This window comes from Rattus rattus, chromosome 7, assembly GCF_011064425.1.
Source record: "Rattus rattus isolate New Zealand chromosome 7, Rrattus_CSIRO_v1, whole genome shotgun sequence".
NCBI classification, from domain to species: Eukaryota; Metazoa; Chordata; class Mammalia; order Rodentia; family Muridae; genus Rattus; species Rattus rattus.
This window is the reverse complement of record NC_046160.1, coordinates 30954532-30960191: the sequence shown is the minus strand read 5'-3', so window position 1 is coordinate 30960191 and position 5660 is coordinate 30954532.

Sequence of the window (5660 nt, the reverse complement as noted above, 5' to 3'; positions counted from 1 at the left end):
CCATATAATCTTGTCATGTTGACAGTGCTGCACGGGGGGAGGCCCTTATCATTGTGTCTCAGCCCCACAGTGGGAACTTTCAGTTTGTGCTGCAGAAAAGGAGCATTTAAACCCCAAACGGTAGAAGCAAGAGATATTAACTGCTTACTCTCAAAATCAGGGTCTCTATGTGCAATTTAATCGTATCACTGGCAAGTTCCGAGCCCGGGATGCCTAAAATAGAGCTATTATTTCAAAATGTTTTGAAATGATGGACTAAATTTGTCCAAGTAATAACTTCTGTAATCTAGAGCAGTGGTTTTTGGACTTTATTTTTAGGAGAGACACTTTTGATTGGAATGAAATCTTATGCGAAGGCCAAAGTTGTAAGCCAAATTAGCTCAAATATTTCTCAAGCACCCAGCAGATGCCACATACTATACTGGGGATTTTCGTGCACAGCAGTGAGTCAAAGAAGACAAAGTCTGGTTTTCAAAGAGTTTGTACTCAATGTGACTCAGGAAGAATAGAAGTAACAATGACCACAGCCATGCACCGGGAAGCAAAACACTGGAAAATAGGGGTGAGTGTACCAAGGCTGGAATTCTGTCAGATGTCAACTGATTAGGAAAGGCTTCTTTGATAAGTTAGTGCTTGAGCTGAGGTTATCAGGAGAGGAGAGGACCAAAGAAGCAAGAGCAAAGTGCGTGTGCAAGCAGAGTTTTAGGAATAGCAGGCCAGTCCAGCTCTGCAGACAGAGGGCATAGTGGGCACAGTGAGTCTGCAGAGGGACTGAAGACTGTGAGGAATGGTGCTCCATGAGGATCAGCTGGACTTAAACTATCCCGAGTATGAAGTCTACAGACTCGGATGGCTCTGTCAGGGAGCCCTTGTATTGCAAGCATAAGGACCTGAATTCAGACCCAAGCACCTATAGAAAAAAATCCTGGTGCAGAGTGGTGAGGTAGCTCAGTGGATGACAGTGTCTGCTACAAAGCCTGGTGACCGAAGTTCCATTACTGGGACCCACATGGTAGAAGGAAAGAACCAAGTCCTGTAGCTGACTTTCTACATCCACTTGACGGGGTGGGATTTTAACAAGCAACTTTCTGCCCTTGCTCTAACACATTGCATGTTGAATACAAAATAAATAAAGAAAAATATATTGAAAAGACTTAAAGTTGGGTACGTGCTGGTAATCTCAGTTGAGGAATGGAGGCAGGAAGCTGCCATGTTTAGTGAAAGAACCCATCTCAAAGAGAAAAAGGAAAAAAGAGTAGAAAAAGAAAAAAAAGGAAGGAAGGAAAGAAGGAAGGAAGGACGAAAGAAAGAGAACAAAAGAAAGAAATTAAGAAAGAAGAACCTTAGAGAGTAGCTGAGGAAGATATTTGACATGCACTTCTGGCCTCTGCATGGATGCACATGTGTGTATACTCATACACATTAAACACATACATACGTGAGCTCATGCACATCAAACACACACACAGATACACACACACACACATACACACCACACCACACACACACCCCTCAGACTTTTATTTTTAAAGAATTTTGAGCATAGTGACATCATCTGCCTTATATTCTGGCTTGTGACTCTGGAATTGCACAGACTGCCTATCTGTAGTCACTGGAAGAGTGCACGCGTGCAAATGCAGGTATCCTGGAAGACATGATTGGAGCTTGTGACATACCTGTGCTGATTGCTGCTCTATAAATTAAGAAGCAGGGCAATCAGGCAAGAGCGGGGATGGAGAACTTGCTGGAGCTAGTAGGAAAAGGTGCCCATACCAAAGAGCTCTTGAACAGCATGGAGAGTAAGTGGAGTTGGAAATGAGAAAGATTGCAAGGCAGTACAAAGTTCTGGTCATGAATTAATCATTTGTAAAACCAAACTTTAATGGAGCCTGGCCAGAGGGCAGTGTGCTTTCCTCTAGCCTGAGTTCAGGATTGGTGGAAATACTTTCCTCCTCTATCCCTGGTATGGAATCAGGAAGGAAGGGGGGTATAGTGTATGGCTCCTGAACCATCCTATCCCCTAGTACCAGAAGGAAGGAGTGGACTGAGTGAAGAGAAGGGAGAGGGAGCATTTAAAATGACAAACATGGTATCCAAGTTGGGTGCAGGAGGGATGGAGACTTGAGGGAGAGGAGCAACCAAAAGAAGATTTTTATGAGGCACAGAATGTGGGTGATAGATGACAGAATGCCTTAGAGAAAGTGAGGGACAAAGGGCATGTGATGGGCTGGAAATGGGTCCAGAATAAAGACTAGAAGGATTGCAGTGACATCAGTGTTACAGAGATGAATGTGTGGCCCAGGTGAGAAAGGAAGTGGAAAGCCAGGACACAGGAGGAGACTGAAAGTCTCAGAAAGCACCATGCCTGGAAAGGCTATTAAATCAGAGTTATGAAAGGAGTGAAGTTCAAACCAGGAACAGAGAACCAGGAAGTCCATTTCCAAGGCAGCAAGAAAGAGCTGAGGTTGAGAACCTGCAAATGACTAAAGGCAGACGCGGTCAGACTAGCCCTTCTGGCTCTCCTCAGTGAGTGGTTTCGAAGGGAGAATGGCACCATGGATCACATGAGAACCCAAGTTCAGCATCCCATGCTTCCCTATTTGCCCCTGGGGACATCATTAAATACCCTCAAAGGGCAGAAATAACTCAAGTCGAGGGAGCAGTAATATTTTGAAGTAAAGGTTTTACAGAAATGCTTTAGGGTTCTTAGTGCCTGACTCAGGCGAATGAATACTTGCTGCGCAATCATGAGGACCTGAGTTCAGAGAGGCAGCATCCATGTGAAATTGGGGTGTGATGTGGCCCCAGAACTCCAGTGCTTGGATAGGGTGGTGAAGACAGGATAATTCCAGGAGCTCACTGCTTTCTCCAAGTTGGTGAGCTTCAAGGTTAAGTGAGAGACTCTGTCTTAAAAAATAATGTGGTCTCTGGATTACACATAAACACACACACACACACACACACACATGCACACACACACACATACATGCACGCACACATGTCTTTAGATTTGTATACAAAGACATGTATAGATATGAATGTTCAAATTCACGCATGTACATACAATACATCACACAAATACACACACACACACACACACACACACACTTTATACAAATGCATACTCAACATCTCCTCTGTGTCTATTGGTCTGTTTCCTTGCCAGATGCCATATTTTCATCTGTTCCATCTATCGCCATTCACGTGCATTGGGCCTGAAAGTACAACTTTAAATAATAATGTCTGCCACTGAAGGATCTGGAATGGCTGCCTGACTGTGCTCCACCAGCAGCTGTCTGATCTTGGTGTTGGATCTCTCTCATTTGGCTCCATGAACATTTGCCATCCATCTCTGTGCTGTCTGTATGTGTCGACGTCTTCAGCTTGTTGGCCCCAGACTTCTGCTCCACTCAGTGCATTGAGTGCTGGCTGACATTTGGGTCCATCAGTCACACACATGGCACAAGATTGAAGTAAGATGGTAGAGACTATTGTGCGCAATGTTGCTGGGGGACAAGGAAGAATCTGGAACCTATCATGTTTCAACACCACGAACCAATGAAATGAGGTACGTATGCTACACCAGGCAAATCATGGTAGGGGATGCCTCCACCAGAATGTTTGTATTCCCCCCTGCCCCTGGCTGCTGACTTTGGCAAGTAGTATTTCTGTTATAACCAGCTCAATTCTACATCAGTTTTTCACCCACACTCTAGTCCTGAGAGGGACATTTGGGGACAAGTACATCTCCCACCTCCTTTCAGTATCCCCTTCTAAGACTTTAGTCAGATTCTAGCTCCCTTCAGATCTGTTGGGAATCATCCTCGGATGCTAAGCATCCAGCCATGTAGGTCCACATGGCGGCATGTACTTTCCTGATTTGTCTTGTCTCTCTGTTGCTTTCATTCTCGTACCTTCCCAGACTCAGTTTGAGCTTCTGGTGGCTATAGCTGCTCAAATGTGTTTTCTGTCTTTCTGAGACTGAAGAAGTTCACAGAGCAGCTAAGGCAGATCCACCCATCAGTCTTTGCCTGAGCTGTAGGTATTATCTCTTTCTGAGACAGAGTGACTGATGCCCAGACTTGTATAAGGTCCTTTGTTCTCTGCTGAGACCAAGGAGGAAATAGAAAGCCTGAACTCTAGAAAAGCTGTCATCATCCCATGGTACTAATGTCCCATGGTATAATTTTCCTACCACAAAATGGGAAGTGCTATTGGCATTAGCCTTACGAGGTGGTAGTGAGGACTAGACTCTATGATAAACAAGGGCTGCTTTTGTGTGTGTGTGTGTGAGTGTGTGTGTGTGTGTGTATGTGTGTGTATGTGTGTTTGTGTGTGTATGTGTGTTTGTGTGTATATATGTGTGTGTTTGTGTGTGTGTATATGTGTGTATGAGTGTGTGTTTGTGTGTGTTTGTGTTTGTGTGTGTGTGTGTGTGTTTGTGTGTGTGTATATGTGTGTGTATGAGTGTGTGTGTGTTTGTGTGTGTGTGTGTGTGTTTGTGTGTGTATATGTGTGTATGAGTGTGTTTGTGTGTGTGTATGTGTGTTTGTGTGTTTGTGTGTGTGTGTGTGAATTTGTGCAATAGACACTTAGTGTACACCTGGTATTATTAGTATATGGTCTGTCTTTCTGTGATTCCTAGTTGACTTCTCTCTGTAGGTCAAATAACTAGGAAGAGTTCCCATTTGCATGGTAATACTCATTGCTCTTGTGTGTATTTCAAATCAAGATGCTCATGGCTCAGTCAAGCTCCTGGCTAGAGGCAGTTCTGGACCTCTGGGGTTGAGACAATCTTTTGCTGTGGCAGGGGCAATGGTATTGTATAGTTTATAATGAACATCCATACTGTCCCTTGACCGTCCCTCAGAGCTGGTGTTGCCACATACGGTGTTACAGGTGGTATGGTGTCGAGCTCAAGTAGGTGCCAGCTACACTACAATCTTGGTGCAGCCCCTCCCCCAGCCTCCAGTGTATTGCTATCCACTGCCATATGGTGGTGCACTTGCTCACAGACGACTTATGAGATTAGTGTTGTTATTCTCATTTTAAAAGTAAGGAAATTGGGTCTTAAGAGATCTTTTAGGTCTAAAAATACAAAGAAAATGGTCTTACAATAAGTCGGCGACTGCTTCTCCTAGCCTGTGTATTTTGTCAGTTGCCAGGAAATTACCCTGGAGGGAAGCAAACAATCCATTTCAAACTGTTTGCCTTTGTTGCATCTTCTCCTCCACCCCCACAGTGAGAAATGGAAAATCCAATAACTAATAAAGAGCACCGTAAAGTCTGTTCCCTTTGTCGAAAGGATTTAATCATGGAGGTGAACTCCACAAATATTTGTGCAGTCGAGAAGAGTGAGTCAGCTGGTCGTGCTTCCGTGCACTAAGGCTCCTCACAGGCAGGGAGGCTTGTAGATGACTGGGCAGCTTGGAACGGAGCGGTGGGAACAACTGTACAACAACTCAGTGGGTTCCAGCTGGGCCCGGAATGAGGCACTTACTGCTGTATGTCTGTGGAGTGCGCAGCCCAGAACTGTATTTATACATATCTACAGGGGTACAGATGGAGGCTCAGGCAGTCTCCAGGTAGCCCACTCTGCAGGGAATGGCTGGCTGCATACACAGAACCCATAGCTTTAGGTGAGCCCTTTCTCCTTTCCT